Here is a 23,558-nt window from a genome sequence, read left to right on the forward strand (position 1 = left end):
GGAGAGTGAAGTTGGGCCTATTATCCCTGTATCCTGGATTGTGGCCCCTGTCCGCTGGGGTGTTGAGGAGGCCATCCAACAAGCTCAACGCCAGGACCCCGGCCCTGGGACGGGGCCACCGGGCCTCTTGTACGTCCCTCATCAAGCCCGGACCAAGGTTCTCCAGTGGGGTCACAAGTCCCCTCTCACCACCCACCCAGGAGCTTGGAGGACCCTGGACTTCTTGAAAAGATGCTTCTGGTGGCCAAGCATGGAGAAGGAAGTGAGGTCATTTGTCCTGTCCTGTGATGTGTGCACCAGAAGCAAGAACCCATGACAGCATCCCCAGGGCCTCCTGCATCCTCTGCCCATTCCCCGGCGTCCCTGGTCCCATGTGGCAGTCAACTTCATCACGGGCCTTTCTGACTCATGAGGTAACACTGTCATTTTGGTCATAGTCAACAGATTCTCTAAGGCCTGCCGCTTCATATCGCTGTGCAAACTTCCTTCTGCTGTTGAAACAGCCAAACTTGTATTTACTCATGTCTTCCGAGTCTTTGGTCTCCCACAGGACATCGTCTCAGACCGGGGGCCCCAGTTCTCCTCCCGAGTGTGGCGGGGGTTCTGCAAACTCATTGGGGCCACTGCCAGCCTCTCCTCTGGGTTCCACCCCCAGTCCAATGGCCAGACTGAGAGGCTCAACCAGGACCTGGAAACCACCCTGCGAGGCCTGGCGATGGATAACCTGACATCATGGAGCACCTGGCTGCCATGGGCAGAGTACGCCCACAACACCCTGCAGTCATCGGCCACCAGGTTGTCGCCGTTCCAGTGCCAGTTCAGGTTCCAGACACCTCTGTTTCCGGAACAGGAGGAGGACGCTGGGGTGCCCTCAGTTAACCAGTACGTGAGATGGTGTTGCAAGACCTGAAACAAGGTCAGGAGGACCCTCATCCAGACTTCCAGGGCCAACCAGACTCAGGCCAACTACCACAGAAGGCCTGCCCACATTTTCCATCCTGGGCAGCGGGTTTGGCTGTCCGCCAAGGACCTTCCTCTGTGGGTGGAGAACCGCAAGCTTGCCCCTCGCTATGTTGGCCCCTTCAAGGTGGTGCGCAGGGTGAACCCTGTCGCCTACCGGCTCCAGTTGCCCCAGACTCTAAGGATCAACCCCACATTCCATGTATCCCTGTTGTGGCCCGTACTGTCGTCCTCTTATGCCCCTGCCCCTAGGAATCCTCCGCCTCCCCGCATCCTCCAGGGTCAGACCATGTTCACTGTGCGCCATCTGCTGGACTCCCGCCGGGTTCGTGGTGGGCTTCAATATCTAGTGGACTGGGAGGGCTATGGCCCTAAGGAGCGCTGTTGGGTCACTGCCCGGGACATCTTAGATAAAGAACTTTGTCGGGACTTCCATTTGGCCCATCCTGAGTGCCCTGGGAACGTCAGGAGATGCTCCTTGGGGGGGGGGGGGGGGGGGTCCTGTTAGGACTTGGACTATCTTGGCCTCTAGAGGCCGCTACCATTTCTTTTTGTTGTCATGTTTGTTTTGACTGCTAGAGGCCGCTATTGTTTGTGTTTTTGTTTTGACAGCCATATGCTTTTGTTTTTCCATGTGCCTTGTGCCCCGCCTAGTCCTCATTATTGTCACCTGTGTTCTATTAATTTGTGTATTTATACTCCCTCAGTTTGGCCTCTAGTCATGGAGTCTTTGTGCTGTGATGTTTGATTAGTAACCTCTGTTCTGTGTTCCTTGTCTATGCCTTTGTGTTTTTTAGTGCTTTGCTTCCTTATGGACTTTTTGGACTTTGAATTTACCGTTTTTGGATCTTCTGAGCGTTTGGATCTTCTGAGCGTGTGCTGAGTGCAGGATGTTTAGTCATTCTTCCTCTGTCGCTAGCAATAGCTTTATTAGCTTTATTTGTGGTAAGTGCAGATTAGTTAGGTCTCTGACGAAGAAGTTTACAGTGCTAGAACTGCATGTCCAGGCTTTACAGAAGGTTAGTGAGCGTGAGAAGAGTGTAGTTTCTGTAGGGGAAAGTCTGGATGCCCGAGGTGGAGTTAGCAATCCCCCAACTCCGGCATTAGAGCCCTTACAGTGGGGCGAATGGGTGATGACTCGGCAGCATAAGCGTAGAACCAAAGCTACAGCTGAGGCTCACCCACGGGTGCACCACTCCTCTCCGCGTCACCTGTCAAACAGGTTTGCTCTCCTCAGTGACGCACCCACTGAGAAACCTGAAAGAGCTCTGGATATAGGGGACTCTATCATATGGCAAGTGAAATTAGCTCAGCCTTTAGGGGCACCAGCAGCTGTAGTCAGGTGTATACCGGGAGCCAGGGTGCCGGACATAGCAGGTAATCTTAGGGTCCTAGGCAAGCACAGGTTCTCAAGGATAGTTATCCATGCAGGAGCTAATGATATATGCCTTCGTCAGTCTGAGGTTACTAAGAGTAACTTTGTGGAGGTGTTTAAATTAGCGAAGGTGATGTCCGATGCTGTAGTATGCTCTGGCCCCGTCCCAATGCGGCGTGGCGATATAGCTTACAGCAGGTTATGGTCGCTGAACTGCTGGCTGTCCAGGTGGTGCTCTGAAAACAGGGTGGGCTTTATAGATAATTGGGCTAATTTTGAGGGCACTGCTGGCCTGTTAGGGTGGGATGGTATCCATCCCACTCAGGAAGGTGCTGCTCTCATTTCCTGCAGCATAGGTCATAGTCTCAGAACAGGCCTAGTTAATTCCTGACAATCCAGAGCCAAGGCCAGGGAGCAGACAAACAGGCTAAACCAACTGTGCTAGCTGCACAGAGTCGTCACTCAGGGTCCACTACATTGAGACTGTGTCTGTTCCCCGGGCTAAACAAAAAGGTAGAAATTTTCAGAGAGTTTGCTCCAGTAACCTAATCAATATAAAATTAGATCATACTGACTGTACAGCTGCTGCTAGCACCTTTGATCTAAAGGTGGGGCTATTAAATATTAGATCTCATACATCTAAAGCACTAATGGTTAATGAACTCATTACTGATCAGGAGTATAATGTACTTTGTTTAACTGAAACATGGATTAAGCCAAAGGAATATATAGCATTAAATGAAGCGAGTCCTCCTGGATACAGTTATATACACCAGCCTCGTCAAACTGGCAGAGGAGGAGGCGTTGCGGTTATTTATAATGATTATCTAGGTGTAACACACAAACCTGGTTATAAATTTAATACATTTGAAGTTCTTCATACTCATATAAATGTATGTAGCCTCGAAAAATAAGTCTACCCAGTTAATTCCATTGCTTATTATTTACAGGCCCCCGGGGCCATATTCTGAGTTTCTTTCTGAATTTGCAGATTTTATCTCCGATCTGGTTATTTCCTTAGACAAAGCTTTAGTTGTTGGAGATTTTAATATTCACTTTGATAACCCAGAAGACCCTTTAAAAACAGTGTTTGTGTCCATTTTAGATTCAGTAGGGATTAATCAGAATGTCATAGGACCGACTCATAATGGTGGTCACACCTTCGATCTAATACTAACATTCAGGTTAAACATAGACAATATAGTCATACTTCCATAGTCTGAAGTTATCTCAGATCATCATCTCATCTTATTCAAACTATGTCTGAGTAATAATATATGCACCTCACCACGCTACTGTATTAAACGTACATTCATGTCAACTACTGCACAGAGCTTTATAAATGATCTCCCAGAGTTATCAGCTTTGATTGGGTCACTGTCAGCCCCTGCAGAACTCGATCAGGCAACTGAATGCTTAGAGTCAACATTCCGCCATACCTTAGATAATGTAGCTCCTCTTAAAAGGAAAATGGTCAGAGACAAAAAATTAGCACCCTGGTATAATGATGACACTCACACATTAAAACAGACCACTCGAAAATTGGAACGTAAATGGCGCCAAACAAAATTGGTAGTGTTCAAATTTGCGTAGAAGGAGAGCTTCCTGAAGTATAGAAAAGCTCTTAGTGCTGCGAGATCAACATATCTCTCCTCCCTAATAGAAGATAACAAAAATAATCCTAGATTCCTATTTAATACTGTAGCAAAATTAACCAGGAATAAGTCCACTATCAACACATGCACACCTGCAGTATGTAGTAGCAACGACTTCATGAATTTTTTTAATGACAAAATTGAGAATATCCGACAAAAAATTCAAACTACTAATTTCAGGTCAGACAATGAAAGTGACCTTGTAGTTAACCATATAACTCGATCAGATCATCAATTAGAATGTTTTACTCCCCTTAAAGAAACTGAATTACTTTCATTAATCTCGGCATCAAAAGCCTCAACTTGCGTACTAGATCCCTTACCTACACATCTATTCAAACAGATAATACCTGAAGTAATTGAACCGCTTCTAAAGATAATAAAGTCTTCTCTCATGATTGGCTATGTACCCAAATCCTTTAAACTTGCAGTTATCAAACCCCTGATTACAAAACCTGACCTTGATCCCTGTCAGCTGTCCAATTATCGGCCAATATCAAACCTCCCCTTTATCTCCAAGATCCTTGAAAAAGCTGTGGCACAGCAGTTATGCTCATATTTACATAGGAATAACATCCATGAAATGTATCAGTCAGGATTTAGACCTAATCATAGCACAGAAACAGCTTTGATTAAAGTAGTAAACGACCTACTGTTGGCGTCTGATAAGGGCTGTGTCTTGCTGCTTGTGTTGCTTGACCTTAGTGCAGCATTTGATACCATTGATCATTCCATTCTTCTGGATAGACTAGAAAATGTTATGAGAGTTAAGGGAACGGCCCTCTCCTGGCTCAGCTCTTATTTAACTGATCGTTATCAGTATGTTGATATAAATGGTGATATTTCTAGACATACTGAGGTAAAGTTTGGTGTTCCACAAGGTTCTGTCTTGGGTCCACTGCTTTTTACTCAATATATGTTACCTCTGGGTGATATTATTCATAAACATTGTATTAGTTACCACTGTTATGCTGATGACACACAGTTGTATGTTTCTGCAAAACCTGATGAGAGACACCAGCTTAATAGAATTGAGGAATGCGTTAAGGACATTAGACACTGGATGCTTATAAATTTCCTTCTGCTTAACTCGGACAAGACTGAAGTACTTGTACTAGGACCACATACAGCTAGAAGTAAGTTTTCTGATTACACAGCGACTCTGGATGGCCTTTCTGTTTCTTCACATGCAGCAGTAAAAGACCTCGGAGTGATTATTGACCCCAGTCTTTCATTCGAAACTCACATTGATAACATCACCCGGATAGCTTTCTTTCATCTCAGAAATATTTCAAAGATAAGAAATCTAATGTCACTACATGACACAGAAAAACTAGTTCATGCTTTCGTTACCTCCAGGTTGGATTATTGCAATGCTTTACTGTCTGAATGTTCCAATAAGTGCATCAACAAGCTCCAGTTAGTTCAGCAGCAAGAGTCCTTACTAGAACTAGAAAATATGACCATGTCACGCCTGTTTTATCCACACTGCATTGGCTCCCAATCAAATTTCGTATTGGTTATAAAATACTACTATTGACCTTTAAAGCACTAAATGGTCTCGCACCACAGTACCTGAGTGAACTTCTGCTCCTCTATGACCCGCCACGCCTACTTAGATCAAAAGGTGCAGGCTATCTGCTGGTACCTCATATAGTGAAGGCTACATCAGGGGGCAGAGCCTTTTCTTACAAAGCCCCACAGTTATGGAACAGCCTTCCAAGTAATGTTCGGGAATCAGACACAGTATCAGCATTTAAGTCTAGGCTGAAAACATATCTGTTTAGTCAAGCCTTTTGTTAATGGTGTTTATGAGGTAAAGGTGTAGATCTGGAGGGTCCTCAGACATAGTGTTTTGCTAAACTGGGATGTATGGATGCTGTCAGTCCCCACTCGCTTGCTCACTCGAGTTTGTTGATGGTGTCGTGGCTGGCTGCTTTATGTCCTGGGGCTCCCTCATGCCTGTGTTACCTTCTGGCCCTCCCCTTTTAGTTATGCTGTCATAGTTAGTTGCCGGAGTCCCTGCTTGTACTCAGTGCAATATGTATACTGTTCCTACTTATTCAGGTGACATTGGGCATACCTAACAATCCATGTTTTCTTTCCCTCTCTCTCTCTCCCCCCTCCCCCCAATATGTCCCTTTGAGTTACATGGAGTCAACAGGAAATCTTTTGGTGGAGAGGGTGGAGACCTTGACTGGCTATCGTAGCCTACAGGGAATCGGCCGTCAGACATTCTGGCGCATGTCCCAGACCCGGTGAAATGTAACTGAATTGTCTTGGCCAGCCCTAAGGGTCCCACCTGCATCCCATCATTGCTGAGGAGTGTGCTCCCATCACCCAATCAAGCATCCAGCCAGAGCAGGTCATGATATTTTTTAACCATATTAACATGCCATTGTTGTGTATTATGCCTGATGTCAAGACTCTCGTCTCTGTGAGCCTACCACACAGACTTAATACTTGTGTCATTTTTAGGGCATACCTAACAACCTGTGTTTTCTCCCCCCCCCCCCCCCCCAATCTGTCCCTCTGAGTTACATGTCGGTCCTGGGATCGAGATGCTGACCTCTTCTGCCCCTCGGACCTGCTTGATCCATCCTGGTGCCCTGTGTCTGGTTGGAGTCTTATCGCATCGCTCCTGTGGAGGATGGCCCCATGAGGATAGTTGAAAGTTACACCTGTAGGACGCTCTGGACTCTTACAGTAATGCTTTGATGGCTGAGGACTACAGTTGACTTGCTAACTTTAGGACTGCAGTTGCCATGAACAGTTTTGCACTCAAGTTTCCATCAATGAAGAGTTACAACATAAATGAAACTGTCTTCATGTTAAAACTGTTAATATTATAGCCATGCTGTCTGTTTTTGCCCAAATGAGGATGGGTTCCCTTTTGAGTCTGGTTCCTCTTGAGGTTTCTTCCTCATGTCGTCTGAGGGAGTTTTTCCTTGCCATCATCACCGCAGGCTTGCTCTTTGGGGATAGATTCGGGATAAAATTAGCTCATGTTTTAAGTCGTCCAAATTCTGTAAAGCTGCTTTGCGACAATGTTTATTGTTAAAAGCACTATACAAATAAACTTGACTTGTATGTCATGGCAATATTTGGGCTTTCAGTAATTTCTTTGAACTGTTCTTTTTCTGTGGCAGAATGATTGTACAGCATACATCTTTAATTTTAAAAAAAACCACTAGAATTTAGTGCACAAGTTTTAATTTTCTTTGGGTTTTCTGAAATCAACACAGGGTCAAAATTATACATACAGGGTCAAAAATTTACATATGCTCACTTAATTATTAATTCAGAGGTGCTGAAACTTCCAAAATGTCTCTTATCTTGCCAAGGTCAAGGTGTCTTAACTTCCTGTTCATGATCATGATTGACTACAGCTGGTAGCTTCTCTGTGCCTTCATAAAAAGGGTTTGTTCATAGCAGTCACTGGATTGACCAACAGACAGTAAAATGGGAAAGTCCAAGGAGCTCCGTGTAGACCCAAGAAAGAGGATTGCAGATATACACAACTCCAGAATGCCTCTTGTAGCCATTTCTAAACCACTGCAAATTCCAAGATCAAGTCAAACAATTGTATGCAAGTTATTGTGAGGTGTAGTCACTTTGCCAAGCCAATTTGCTTCAAAAAAACCCAAACTGTCAACCTCAGCTGAAAGGAAATTGTTTTGGATGGTCAGGAACAACCTGGGAACTACCATGGCACAGCCCTGCCATGAACTAGAAGCTGATAGATCACTGACTACAGTTCAGCTCACCATGGACTAAAAAGCTGCTATCTAAGAAATAAACCCCGTCTCCAAAATTGATACCTTCAAGCTTAAATAAAGTTTGAAGCTGACCACATAGCCAAAGAAAAAGCCTTTTGGAGGATAGCTGTATGGTCAGATGAGACAAAGATTGAGTTCTTTGGCCACAATGACCACTATGTACAGAGCGACGCTGTATCAGCTGCTGGGGGTGGTAGGATCATGCTCTGGGGCTGTTTTGCTGCCAGTGGAACTGGTTCATTGCACAAAGTGGATGGAATAATGAAGGAGGACGACCTCAGAATTCTTCAGCATAAACCATCAGAAACTTGAACACAACTTGGGACTTGGGAGTTACAACAGGACAATGAACCCAAACATGCATCAGAGCTGGTTGTGGAGGATAAAGCAGGCTAACATTTAAGCTTAAAACAAGTCCTGACTTCAACCCTATGGTAACACTTTAGCAGAATGGATGTGTATAAAGCATTAACAATGCTTAGTAAATATTGAACTAATAAAAAACAAAACATTTACAGATATTTGTAAATGATTAGAAATGCTATGTTAATATTAAATATGTAAGTTGTTCCTCATTTGAAAAACATTAGTCAATGATAACATAATGACTAAATAAATAATAAGTAAACAATTACAGTACAAACATTTAAATCTTTTTGCAAAACCAAACAAGTTCACTTTCCTCAAATTAATTGTGCCTCATTTGTAGACATTTTAAAATGTTGAAAATCTCATCATCTCTAGCCACTTTATCCTGTTCTACAGGGTCGCAGGCAAGCTGGAGCCTATCCCAGCTGACTACGGGCGAAAGGCAGGGTACACCCTGGAAAAGTCACCAGGTCATCACAGGGCTGACACATAGACACAGACAACCATTCACACTCACATTCACACCTATGGTCAATTTAGAGTCACCAATTAACCTAACCTGCATGTCTTTGGACTGTGGGGGAAACCGGAGCACCCGGAGGAAACCCACACGGACACGGGGAGAACATGGAAACTCCGCACAGAAAGGCCCTTGCCGGCCACGGGGCTCGAACCCGGACCTTCTTGCTGTGAGGCGACAGCACTAACCACTACACCACCGTGCCACCCAATATTGAAAATATAATTTGAAAATAATTAGTAAACTATTTCTAAGTAATTTGTAGCTATATTATTATTACATTAAGATTAGCTTGTAAACCATTAAGTGTGATTGAAATGAAAGCCATGGAAGCATTAACTAAATTATGTATAAATGACCTACTAATGTGTTAAATTAACATTTACTGAATGTCTATATCTACTGCATCCAGGAGTATTAGACAATGAACTAATTATGAACAAAACATTTAGATGGTTTTTATAAATGATTAGGACATGCTATATAAGCATGCATTGCCTTGGCAATGTGGAGGTTATAATTCCAAGAAGAAGTACAGAAAACATGAAACATTTATTGATTACTTGTTCATATGTGACTAAGCTTTAATTTAACATTTATATGCAAGCCTCATGAGGAAAAAGACTTCAAATGGCCCAGATTCACCTCTCCTGTTATGAATCATGTGTTAATATACAGTGGTGCTTGAAAGTTTGTGAACCCTTTAGAATTTTCTATATTTCAGCATAACTATGACCTAAAACATCATCAGATTTTCACACAAGTCCTAAAAGTAGATAAAGAGAACCCAGGTAAACAAATGAGACAAATATATTATACTTTGGTCATTTATTTATTGAGGAAAATGAGCCAAATGTTACATATCTGTAAGTGGCAAAAGTATGTGAACCTCTAGGATTAGCAGTTAATTTGAAGGTGAAATTAGAGTCAGGTGTTTTCAATCAATGGGATGACAATCAGGTGTGAGTGGGCACCCTGTTTTATTTCAAGAACAGGGATCTATCAAAGTCTGATCTTCACAACACATGTTTGTGGAAGTGTATCATGGCACGAACAAAGGAGATTTCTGAGGACCTCAGAAAAAGCATTGTTGATGCTCATCAGGCTGGAAAAGGTTACAAAACCATCTCTAAAGAGTTTGGACTCCACCAATCCACAGTCAGACAGATTGTGTACAAATGGAGGAAATTCAAGACCATTGTTACCCTCCCCAGGAGTGGTCAACCAACAAAGATCACTGCAAGAGCAAGGCGTGTAATAGTCGGCAAGGTCAAAAAGGACCCCAGGGTAACTTCTAAGCAACTGAAGGCCTCTCTCATGTTGGCTAATGTTAATGTTCATGAGTCCACCATCAGGAGAACACTGAACATCAATGGTGTGCTGGCAAGGAGAAAGCCACTGCTCTCCAAAAAGAACATTGCTGCTCGTCTGCAGTTTGCTAAAGACCACGTGGACAAGCCAGAAGACTACTGGAAAAATGTTTTGTGGACGGATGAGACCAAAATAGTCAAGTCAAGTCAATTTGTATAGCACTTTTAACAATAAACATTGTCGCAAAGCAGCTTTACAGAATTTGAATGACTTAAAACATGAGCGAATTTTATCCCTAATCCCCAATGAGCAAGCCTGTGGTGATGGTGGCAAGGAAAAACTCCCTCAGACAACATGAGGAAGAAACCTTGAGAGGAACCAGACTCAAAAGGGAACCCATCCTCATTTGGGCAAAAATAGAACTTTTTGGTTGAAATGAGAAGCATTATGTTTGGAGAAGGGAAAACACTGCATTCCAGCATAAGAACCTTATCCCATCTGTGAAACATGGTGGGGGTAGTATCATGATTTGGGCCTGTTTTGCTGCATCTGGGCTAAGACAGCTTGCCATCCTTGATGGAACAATGAATTCTGAATTATACCAACAAATTCTAAAGGAAAATGTCAGGACATCTGTCCATGAACTGAATCTCAAGAGAAGGTGGGTCATGCGGCAAGACAACGACCCTAAGCACACAAGTTATTCTACCAAAGAATGGTTAAAGAAGAATAAAGTTAATGTTTTGGAATGGCCAAGTCAAAGTCGTGACCTTAATGCAATCGAAATGTTGTGGAAGGACCTGAAGTGAGCAGTTCGTGTGAGGAAACCCACCAACATCCCATAGTTGAAGCTGTTCTGTATGGAGGAGTGGGCTAAAATTCCTCCAAGCCAGTGTGCAGGACTGATCAACAGTTACCGGAAATAGTTAGTTGCAGTTATTGCTGCACAAGGGGTCACACCAGATACTGAAAGCAAAGGTTCACATACTTTTGCTACTCACAGATATGTAATATTGGATCATTTCATGAATAAATAAATGAGCAAGTATAATATTTTTGTCTCATTTGTTTATCTGGGTTCTCTTTATTTACTTTTTGGACTCGTGTGAAAATCTGATGGTGTTTTAGGTCATATTTATGCAGAAATATAGAAAATTCTAAAGGGTTCACAAACATTTAAGCACCACTGTATTTATCAATGACATGTAACACATCTACCAATGATCTGTTAGTGTTTACAATTTATTTACAAAGCATTTTGCATCCCCTAATCTAAAGTGGAAACATGTCCTCATATAGAAGCACTTACCTCAATATGTGTACCTCACTATTACCTTTTATAAATTATCTTTTCGAGACCAGAGGTTTAAGCTGTGACACGTGAAACGTGGGGTGGATGCGTCACATGGTGATTGCTAGTGCCAGTCTGACGGAACATGGGTTGATTACCTTTTTGATGAGGAAGAGTCAAAGATACCTGTGAGCCAGCTTGAGGGAAACGGTTCTGAGAGACAAATGGCTTGTGGAGAGCATGACTAGTTGTCCCACACGGTAAGTGGGGGCCTTAGAGCGGCGTTTGTCGGCCTGCCTCTTGGATGCTAGGGCGGAGCGAATGAGTTTTCTCCGGGCCAATGCCCATGTCCTCCTGCAGCGGTGTATGAAGATCTGGGAAGAGGGTACAGTGACCTCCTCCTCTTGGTTGGGGAAGAGTGGTGGTTGGTAACCTATGGAGCACTGGAATGGAGAGAGATCTGTGGCAGATGAAGGAAGAGTGTTATGAGTGTACTCGATCCAGGGTAGGTACTTACTCCTAGAACTGGCAGCCCTGGACACCATGCACCTGAGTGCAACCTCCAAAGCTTGGTTTGCCCATTCTGCCTGACTGTTGGTCTGTGGGTGGAAGCCTGAGGCTAGACTACAGGTGGCCCTGATGAATTTGCAGAAAGCCCTCCAGAATTGTGCAGTGAACTGAGGACCCCAGTCAGAAACGATGTCAGTGGGCAATCCATGTAGACAGAAAATGTGCTGGATGAGTAGTTCAGCGGTTTCTTTGGCTGAGGGGAGCTTGGGCAGGGGGATGAAATGAACGGTCTTGGAGAAATGGTCAATGACAGTGAGAATGCATGTGTTGCCACCTGAGTTGGGGAGTCCTGTAACAAAGTCCAGGGCGATGTGAGACCAAGGTCAATGTGGAGTCGGGAGGGGTCTTAGCAAGCCGGCAGGGGGTTGATTGGCTGTCTTGTTCCGGGAGCATGTGTCGCAGGCTGCCACGAACTCCTGGATGTCCTCCTTGATGGATGGCCACCAAAAGCACTGCTGGATGAGTGCCAGGGTTCAGGCGGCTCCCGGATGACAGGCCAGCTTGGAGCCATGACCCCACTGCAGCACCTGGGTATGCACAGGACACGGAACAAACAGATGGTTAGGAGGAATGTTGATGGGGTTACCTTCACTGGGGTCCTGCTCCAGGGCCTTCTGCACGAGCGTTTCAACCTCTAGAATGGCAGCTCCCACCAGGCAGCATGGAAGAAGGATGGTCTCGGGCAGCTTGGACTCCTCTTGGTGGGAGGAGAACATCCTGGACAGGGCATTAGGTTTGCCGTTCTTGGAGCCTGGGAGGTAGGAAAGCATGAAGTTGAACTAGGAGAAGAAGAGAGACCAACGGGCTTGATGGGAATTAAGGTGTTTGGCGGACTTGAGGTACTCCAGATTCTTATGGTCGGTCCAGACTAGGAAGGGGAACTCCGACCCCTCGAGCCAATGCCTCCACTCCTCCAAGGCTAATTTAACAGCCAGTAGTTCTCGGTCGCCGATGTCATAATTCCATTCGGCTGGGGATAGCCGGCAGGAGAAGAAGGAGCATGGGTGGACCTTGTCGTCACTGGTCCTCTGGGAAAGTATAGCTCTGACCCCTGACTTGGAAGCGTCGAGCTCGACAATAAAACTGCTTGGTTGGATTGGGTATGGTGAGAATGGGTGCTGTGGTAAACCTGTGCTTGAGCATGGAAAAGGCTTTCTCTGCTTCCTCCCCCCACTTGAATTAGGTCTTGGTCAAGGTCAGGGCTGAGAGGGGTCCGGCCTCCATGCTGAAGTTGCGAATGAAGCGCCTGTAGATTGGCGAATCCTAGGAAGCGCTGGAGCTCTCATCTCGAAGATGGGATGGGCCAATCAGCAACTGCCTCGAGCTTGAGGGGGTCCCTCTGGATCCTTGCCAGGGAGATGATGAATCCCAGAAATGAGACAGAGCTCTGGTGAAATTCGTTCTTTTCTACCGTCACAAACAATTTGTTCTCTAGCAGGCACTGGAGGACCTGCTGGACATGACCCCAATGTTCCTCCAGGGAGCGGGAGAAGATCAGGATGTCATCCAGGTACACAAACCCAAAAATGTTTAGGAAGTTCCTCAAGATGTTGTTAACGAGTGCGTGGAAGACACATTGGTCAGGCCGAAAGGGACCACGAGGTACTCGTAGTGACCAGTGGTGGTGTTAAAGGCTGTCTTCCACTCGTCCCTGTCCCTGATCCTGATGAGATAGTATGCATTGCGTAGATCTAGCTTGGTGAATACTTTGGCTCCCTGGAGTACTTCAAAGGTCACGGTCATGAGCGGTAGTGGGTAGCAGTTCTTGACCATGATGGCGTTGAGACCCCAATAGTCAATGCAGGGGTGGAGTGACTTGTCCTTCTTTTTGATGAAGAAGAACCCCACCCCTGCTGGGGAGGAGGAAGGGCGGATGATCCCAGTGACTCAGTGATGTACTTTTCCATGGCTTGTCTTTCGGCGGGAGAAAGAGAGTAGAGGTGTCCCTTGGGTGGCGCTGTCCCAGGGAGGAGGTCGATACCACAGTCATAGGGTCTGTGAGGAGGGAGGGACATTGCTCGGGTCTTACTGAAAACTAGCTTAAGGTCCAGATATTCCGGAGGCACGTGAGAGAGGTCAGGAAACTCGCTGGCTGAGGGCTGTGGTGGTTTGGCGGGAGGCAGAGCAGAGTTCAGACAGGAAGCTAGGCAGGAAGGACTCCAGTCTAGGATGGTGTTATTAATCCAGTTAAGGTGGGGATTGTGCTGCATTAACTATGGTAATCCTAGGACGATGGGTATGTGGGGGTTGTTCATGATGTGAAGCTGGATGGTTTCTGAGTGGTTACCAGAAATCCTTAGGGTGAGCAGGGCAGTAAGGTGGGTGATGCTGGTCAAGCTGGTGCCACTGAGTGTCAGGACAGTGAGAGGGATGTCAAGAGCAAGTAGCGGGATTCCCAGATGCTTGGCAGTGGCGGAGCAGATCAGGTTCCTGTCCGCCCCTGAGCTGACGAGGGCCTGGAGGTGGTGATGCTGGTTGTCATGGATAATGATGACAGGAAGTCATGGGCAATTAGCGGGGTCTGGTTCCAAGCGTTGCCCACCAGGGCCCCTTGATTCACTGGTGGGCTTGTCCTTTTAGCAGGCAGACTCGGCAGATGTGTCCCAGCTGATTGCTGTAGAAGCAGGCCCCCGTGTTCCACCGGTGATGTTGTCCCTCTGCTGACACCTGAACCCGGTCTACCTGCATGGGTTTGATGGACGCGGTGGGAGGTGGAGAGGAGGTGAATCTGGGGCAGTTCTTCTCTCTCCTCTGTTGCTGGATCCGAGCGTCGATGTGCTTGGCAAGGTACATGAGGCTGGGGAGATCTGACAGCAGTTCCTGTGATACCAACTCATCCTTGATAGAGTTGGACAAGCCGTGCAGGTATGCGTCGATCTGGGCGATCTCATTCCAACCGCATGAAGCCGCCAATGTCCGGAACTCAATGGCGTAATCCGAGGTAGACCGGGACTCCTGCTGCAGCTCCATGAGCTCTCTGGCCGCCTCCCGGCTGGACAGAGAGCAGTCAAAAATTCACCTCATCTCCTTGGAGAAATCCTTGAAATCCTGGAACAAATGGGTGCATTGGCATCCCAGACTGCAATCCCCCACTCTCTGGCCTTGCCGCTGAGGAGCGCTATTGTATATGCTACCCGGGAGTGTTTTGTGGGAAAGGCCAGAGGTTGCAGTTCTAGGTTCAGTGAACATGGAGACAAAAACGATCTGCAAGTACCTGGTTCTCCATTGTAGGGCTGAGGTGCTGGAAGTCTTGGTTCGTGGAGAAAGGTGGTGGGAGGAACTGAAGTAGGAGATGGCTGAGCAGGGGTAGGCACAGCTTGACAGTGCTGCATCTGTGTGGTGAGAAAGTTGAGTGTGTTGGACAGGGTGGCGAGGTTCTGGGTAATTTGTTGTAGGTCTTGTTGGTGGGTCCCGAGGAGAATCCCTTGCTGCTGGATGGCCATTCTCAGATGGGTGAGTTCCGCTGGATCCATGTTGGCCAAAACTTACTGTTAGGGCTGGTGGAGGTATGGTGAATTTAGGATCCACAAGCAGAACACAGACAGTAATCCAATAAATAAGATGATTTAATACAGGGAAGAAAGGGTGTGGCAAAAGATAAACAAACAGGATGAAAAACAATTAGCAAAAATAGTTCGGGCAAAATGAGAATGAAGAACTTGACAAAAACACTCACGCAAAAAAAAAAAGTAAACAAGAAAAGACCCTTAGTGCAAGAAATCATGAACCAGAAATAACCCTAAGTGCAAAAAACAAGAACCAGAAAAATGCTAGTGCAAAAACCATGGACAAGAGAAAATCGCTAGAGAAAAACCATGAGGAGCAAGAGAGGCACAGAAATGGCTGGAGAAGCAAATGAGATGTTCTGGCAAAAACAGAGCCTGAGAATGGCCTTTAAATAAGCAGCAGTGAAAACCAGGAAGTGAGTTCAGGGGAGAAGGAATTCCTGTCCTGGATCCGGATCGGCGCTGGGGTGAGAGATCCGTAATCTCTGGAGTGGATGTCTGGGGCGGAGCATGACATTACCTCAATATGTGTACCTCACTATTACCTTGTACAAATGATCTGTTAATGTTTACAGTTTATTTACAAAACTTTTTGCATCCCCTAATCTAAAGTGGAAACATGTCCTCATTTAGAAACATTTAACTCAATATGTGTACTTCACTACTACCCTTTATAAATTATCTATTAGTGTTTACAATTTATTTACAAAGCTTTTTTGCATCCCCTAATCTAAAGTGGAAACGTCCTCATATACAAACACTTACTTCAATATGTATAACTCACTATTACCTTTTACAAATGATCTGTTAATGTTTACAATTTATTCACAAAACATTTTGCATCCTCTAATCCAAAGTGGAAACATGTCCTCATTTAGAAACTTTTAACTCAATATGTGTACTTCACTACTACCCTTTATAAATTATCTATTAGTGTTTACAATTTATTTCACAAAGCTTTTTGCATCCCCTAATCTAAAGTAGAAAACATGTCCTCATATACAAACACTTACTTCAATATGTGTAACTCACTATTACCTTTTACAAATGATTTGTTCATGTCAACATTGTATTTATAGACTTTTGCAAACTTTACTCTAAAGAGGAAACATAACAATACCATTGTTATGTATTTTATTACATCATTTCATTTATTATGAGGTTGATAACAAATACAGAATAATACAGAATACAGAACAAAAAAATGCATTAACAGACTGGCATTCCATTTCTAAACCATGAAAACATGAACTAGTAAGGCTAGACTTTATGCATTTTGGCAATGTCATAGAAGAGTCGACCTAGAGGTCCATTATGATGACATTTTCCTAGCCACTCCTGCCATTCAATCATTGCCAGATGATCCCTCAGCAGCTCTTCTGTGCAGTTTCCCTGCAGCCTCCACACATTTTCTTTGTATGTTCTCCAGGCCCTCTCCAAATGTTGTGTGTGTGCTCCTGTTTGGGCATCAACAAATGATACACTGTGATTTACTGAAAAATGCCTATAGCCTAGCTGGTGTAGCTGTCTGTAGGCCCGGCACTCATGACTGATGATGGTGGATCCTCTCTTAGCATGGTGGGCTATCAGAGGAACCAGGTCTCTCCTTGTTCTCCTTTCCACCAGGTGGAGAACTGGCTTTGTCCCTGTGCCTCGTCTGTATACCCCCAACATACCGAACACCCACTTCTTTCTATTCCAGGCACTGGCCACTCTGCCTCTACCATACTGTAAAACAAATGCAAACAAATTAACCAGAGCCCATAAGCAATGTACAAAAAACATCTTCATAGAACAAAGATTGATTCTAAAAGTGACGTAATAACCCAGTTAATACTATGCCATGTAATTGTAATAATCACAGTAATTGCACTTGCCTTTCTCTTATGCCGGAAATTACTCTCATCTATTACGATGAACTGCCTTTGTCCTCCTATGCACTGCCCTGTTCTCCTTCTTAACTTTTCCATTGCAGCCACACAGACCTCACAGATATTTTTGGTCATCTTTGTCAGGGATGTGGAACTTCCTGTGATGCCATCTTCCAGCATGTCAACTTGACGTAGCCGAAGTCCTTGAGAGAACCTTAAAATATATGAAAATGCATGAAATAAAGAAAAGGTTTCAAAGCAGCGAGATATGCATAACAATAGCCAAGATATGAAGACTCAATAGCCTTTATCTGCTCTCAGTCACTGCATCATGTGACCACACTATAGACCTATTTGTGTTAAATCATCTTCATCACAGTCAACATGACACCACAGCTTATACCTGTAGCTTGTAAACATGTACCGGTTTTCAGGGTTTTCAGTGGGAAAGTGTAAGCAGTAGCCTAGTTATGAAAGTGTAAAATACAGTATCTCACAAAAGTGAGAACACCCCTCACATTTTTGTAAATCTTCTGTTTTATATTTTCATGGGACAACACTATAGAAATGAAACTTTGATACAACTTAATGTAGTCAGTGTACAGCTTGTATAGCAGTACAGATTTATTGTCCTCTGAAAATAACTTGACATACAGCCATTAATGTTTAAACAGCTGGCAACAAAAATGAGAACACCTCACAGTGAACATGTCCTAATTGTGCCCAAACTGACAATATTTTGTGTGACTACCATTATTATGCACTGCCTTAACCCCTACAGGCTTGAAATTCACCAGAGCTGCACATGTTTCTACTGGAATCCTCTCCCACTCCTTCATGATGACATCACGGAGCTGGTGGATGTTAGACTCCTTGCTCTCCTCCACCTTCCGCTTAAGGATGTGCCACAGGTGCTTGTAGTCGTTCAGCACATGTGGGTGGAGCACAGAGGACGGCAGGACAGAGATCAGGTGTAAACAGGGCTTTATTGCCACACTTTTCAGTCTAACAATATATATTTCAACGCACAGAGACACACACATCAGCGTCTTGTCCAGGGAACAGCTCCTCTGCTCTCGCTCTCCCTCCTTACATAGGGCGCGGTCACTGGGAAGACACACACAAACACAGGTTAATTGCTGTCAGGTGTAGTGATTCTGCCACTTACCTTCCCTGACTCCGCCCTACTGTCACAGACCGGCGCTTGACCACGCCCTCGCTGCCACATACCCCCACCGCCCGACTCAGGCCGGGCGGCAGTCCGGCCTGCAGCCAACTCTCCCCCCTTGATGGGAGAGGAAGTCTGCCACGACCATCTGCGCCCCCAGCCTGTGGACCACCTTGAAATTGAAGGGTTGGAGTGCCAGATACCAACGAGTGATCCGCACATTGGCATCTTTCATGCAGTGGAGCCACTGGAGGGGCGCGTGGTCTGAACAGAGGGTGAAAGGGCGCCCCAGCAGGTAGTAACAGAGGGAGAGGACCGCCCACTTGATCGCCAGACACTCTTTCTCAATCGTGCTGTAGCGCCCCTCATACACAGACAGCTTCCTGCTAATGTACAGGACGGGGCGGTCCTCCCCCTCCACCTCCTGGGACAAAACCGCCCCCAGCCCTCTGTCCGATGCATCGGTCTGCAACACAAAGGGGAGAGAAAAGTCAGGGGAGTGTAAAAGTGGCCCCCCACACAGTGCAGCCTTCACTTCAGAAAAAAGCCCGCTGGCATTGCTCCGTCCACTGGACCTAATCTGGTGCCCCCTTTTTAGTGAGGTCAGTCAGCGGGCTGGTGACATCCGAATAATTAGGTATAAACCTACAGTAATAGCCAGCCAGCCCCAGGAACTGTCTCACCCCTTTTTTGGTCTTGGGCCTCGGGCAGGCCGCAATCGCTGCCGTCTTATTAATTTGGGGACGCACCTGCCCGTTGCCCAAGTGGAAGCCCAGATACCATACTCCCACAAGCCCAATCGCACACTTCTTTGGGTTGGCTGTGAGCCCTGCTCGTCTCAGCGATCTAAGGACGGCCCTCAGATGTTCGAGGTGCCTCTGCCAGTCATTACTATAGATGATAATATCATCCAGATAGGCGGCTGCATAAGTGGCGTGAGGGCGGAGGACTCTGTCCATCAGCCGCTGAAACATAGCGGGCGCCCCAAACAGCCCAAACGGAAGGGTGACGAATTGGTGTAAACCAAACGATGTGGAAAAGGCCATTTTCTCTCGGGATAGTGGAGTCAAGAGGATCTGCCAATATCTCTTCGTCAAATCCAGCATCGAATAAAAGCGAGCAGTGCCGAGTCGATCGAGCAACTCATCAATACGAGGCATCGGGTACACATCGAACTTAGACACGGCGTTGACTTTTCTGTAGTACACACAGAACCGGACCGACCCGTCGGCCTTGGGTACCAAGACCACTGGGCTGCTCCAGTCACTGTGGGACTCCTCGACGATGCCCATTTCGAGCATGGTCTCAAGTTCTTCCCAAACCACCTTTTTTTTGTGTTCGGGTAACCTGTAAGGGCGGCTACGCACTACTATCCCCGGGGGCGTCTCTATGAGGTAGGTGCAACCGGGCAGGGGCGAGAACACATCCGAAAACTCGGTCTGCAACTGGACGACTTCCGTGAGTTGGGTCAGGGAGAGGTGGTCTCCACAGGGGACCGGAGAGGTGCGTGATGCCAATGCCCTCTTTTGAACCTCCGGTCCCAGCTCCGCCTTCTCCGGAACCATTGACACCAACGTCACGGGGACCTCCACATTCCAGAGTTTAAGCAGGTTGAGGTGGTAAATTTGTAGTGCCCCATCCCTGTCCGTTCGCCTCACCTCATAGTCGATGTCCCCGACTCGCCGTGTGACCTCAAAGGGCCCTTGCCACTTGGCGATCAATTTGGAGCTCGAAGTGGGCAACAGTACGAGTACTTTATCTCCCTGGGTGAACTCCCTAAGGCGCGTACCCTTGTTGTACAGGCGGGCTTGCCGTTCCTGGGCCTGCCGCAAATTCTCCTGAGTTAGGTGGGTGAGCATGTGGAGTTTTGCGCACAGGTCCATAACGTATTGAATTTCGTTCTTGCTTTGTGAAGGTCCCTCCTCCCAATTTTCCCGCAGCACGTCTAGTATGCCGCGCAGCTTACGCCCATATAATAATTAGAACGGGGAGAACCCCGTGGAGGCTTGGGGAACCTCTTGCATTGAGAACAACAAGGGCTCGAGCCACTTATCCCAAATACGTGCGTCCTCACTTACGAATTTTTTAATGATATTTTTGAGGGTGCGATTGAACCGTTCCACTAAACCGTCCGTTTGTGGGTGATACACACAGGTGTGGATCGGCTTAATCCGCAATAACCCATACAGTTCGCGCAGTGTCCGTGACATGAATGCAGTGCCTTGATCAGTCAGAATCTCTTTCGGGATTCTGACTTGGGAGATAACGCGGAAGAGTGCCTCTGCAATACTGCGTGCTGAGATATTGCGCAGAGGCATTGCTTCCGGGTATCGCGTTGCATAGTCCACCAGAACTAATATAAAGCGGTACCCTCATGCTGACCGATCTAATGGCTCAACGAGATCCATCCCAATTCTCTCAAATGGGGTCTCGATCAATGGAAGAGGGCGCAAAGGAGCTTTTGGAATGGACGCTGGATTTACTAACTGGCATTCGTGGCATGCCGTACACCACCTACGAACATTGCCGCGAATCCCCGGCCAATAGAATCGGGCCATTATTCGGGCTAGTGTCTTATCCTGCCCTAAGTGTCCAGCCATGGGATTAAAGTGAGCCGCCTGGAATACCAATTCCCGGCGGCTCTTCGGAATCAAAAGCTGCGTGACTCGCTCTTTAGTTTGAGTTTCCTGCGTCACTCGGTATAACCTATCCTTCATAATCGCGAAGTAGGGGAAGGATGTGGTGGCGTTCGGCTGGAGCGTTTGACCATCGATTACTCTCACTTGGTCAAACGCATGTCGCAGAGTCTCGTCTCGCGATTGTTCTAATGGGAAATCTGTGAGGGATTCCCCAATAGAGAGAGGAGGAGCCGGCGGCTCCTCACTCTGATGCGGAGATGACGTAGACGGCTCTGTGACAGCTGCTCCCGCCAAAGCGACACCGGGACCTCCCCCTGTCAAATGGCAGGACCCACTCTTTACTAAGCGTGTCATTATCCCCTGAAATCCCGGCCAATCAGTCCCCAAAATTAGAGAGTGGGTAAGGCGAGGATTAACCGCCGCCTTCACTATAAATTTTTCCCCTCTGAAAAAAATGTGGACCGTTTCGTTCAAAGGGTAGCTGTGAACATCCCCATGCACACAGAACACCTTCACCCCCTGTGCTCCCCCCAATGCCTCGTTTTGAACCAGGCTTTGGCGAATTGAGGTCTGATTACAACCCGAATCCACCAATGCCTGATATGTAGCCCCTTGGATACTCACCGGTATGCGATACACTCTGGCCCAATCGAGGGCGGCCTCTGGCACATCAGGGATCTGAACCACCACGCCCACTTCCATTGCCGTGCACTGGTGTTGAAGGTGGCCCAGCTCCCCGCAGCGCCAGCAAACCGGCCCGGGCTTTCCCTCTGTTCTGGGGCTCACTCACCTGAGGGGGGGAGAGACAGACACAGAAGGGAGAAATGGGAGGGCACCGCGGGTGCGGCGGGACGGCTGGGGTGGTGCCAGCCCCTGTCTCCGCTGTGGGGGAATGGGGCGAGGACGGGACACAGAAGGAGGGGGAGAGAGAGAGAGAGAAGAGGAGAGAAGAGTAGACGCCATCTGCTGTCCTGCCGCCGGAACAGCTGCCAAATGATCATCCGCCAGCTCGACTGCCTGATCCAGCGACGCCGGGCGGTGGCACTGGACCCACTCCGCGGTTCTTGCGGGTAAGTGCGCGATGAACTGTTCCAGCACCACCTGGTCGATGATCCCCTCGGCATCGCAGTCATCGGCCCTCAGCCACCGCCAGCAGGCATCCCGGAGCTGCTGGCCGAATGCGAACGGCCGGCCGACTTCCTCCAAGCACAGAGCGTGGAAGCGCTGGTGCTGTTGCTCTGGAGTGCACCCCACGCGCTGGAGGACGGCCTGGCGGAGGTCCACGTAGGCCAGCCAGCGGTCGGCGGGTAGCTGTAGCACGGCCAGCTGTGCCTCTCCTGTTAGGAGGGGGAGGAGGCGTGCCGCACGTTGCTCCATCGGCCACCCCGAGGCTTCTGCGACCTGTTCGAATAGCGTGATGAATGCCTCGGGGTCGTCCTGCGGGCCCATCTTGGTGACGGTGAGAGGAGACGGGCCCGCGGCCGGAATGCTGGTGGATCCCGCCGACGTGAGGAGGTGCCAGAACGCCTCACGGTCTTCCTGCTGGGCCAGCACCACGGCTTCGAAGCACCACTCTTGTTCCTTCCGGAGGGTGACAAGCGCCTGGTACTGGCTTCGCTGGGCCGTGGCGAGGGCGTGGACCAGGTCAGCGAACGGGGAGGACTCCATGGGGCTGATCAGTTGGTGCTCCACTCTGGATCCCGGGTTTCGGCACCACTGTAGCCGTTCAGTACGTGTGGGTGGAGCACAGAGGACAGCAGGACAGAGATCAGGTGTAAACAGGGCTTTATTGCCACACTTTTCAGTCTAACAATATATATTTCAATGCACAGAGACACACACATCAGCGTCTCGTCCAGGGAACAGCTCCTCTGCTCTCGCTCTACCTCCTTACATAGGGCGCGGTCACTGGGAAGACACACACAAACGCAGGTTAATTGCCATTAGGTGTAGTGATTCTGCCACTTACCTTCCCTGACTCTGCCCTCCTGTCGCAGACCGGCGCTTGACCACGCCCCCGCTGTCACAGTGCTCAAATGGGTTTAGGTACTTGGCCAGTCCATCATCTTTATCTTCAGCTTCCTCAGCAAGGCAGTTCTCATCTTGGAGGTGTGTTTAGGGTCATTATCGTGTTGTAAAACTGCCATGCCATGCATGCGGGCCAGTTTCTGAAGAGAGGGCATCATGCTCTGCTTAGAATTCATGTTTCCTTCTATGAACTACAGCTCCCCATTGCCAGCAGCACTCATGCAGCCATAGACCATGATGCTACCACCACCATGCTTGACTTTAGACAAGGAATAGTTGTCTTGGTGCTTACCAGGTTACCGCCACACATGTTGGACACCATCTGAGCAAGTTTATCTTGGTCTCATCAGACCACAGGACATGGTTTCAGTAATCCATGTTCTTGAACTGCTTGTCTTCAGCACATAAGACCAAGATCAACTTGTTTGGCTCAGATGGTGTCCAGCATGTGTGGTGGCAAATCTAAACCCTTACACTTAGGCTCAGGTTCCTGGCATAGGTGGCCAATCGCACTAG

Source organism: Neoarius graeffei, chromosome 13, assembly GCF_027579695.1.
Source record: "Neoarius graeffei isolate fNeoGra1 chromosome 13, fNeoGra1.pri, whole genome shotgun sequence".
Taxonomy (NCBI): Eukaryota; Metazoa; Chordata; class Actinopteri; order Siluriformes; family Ariidae; genus Neoarius; species Neoarius graeffei.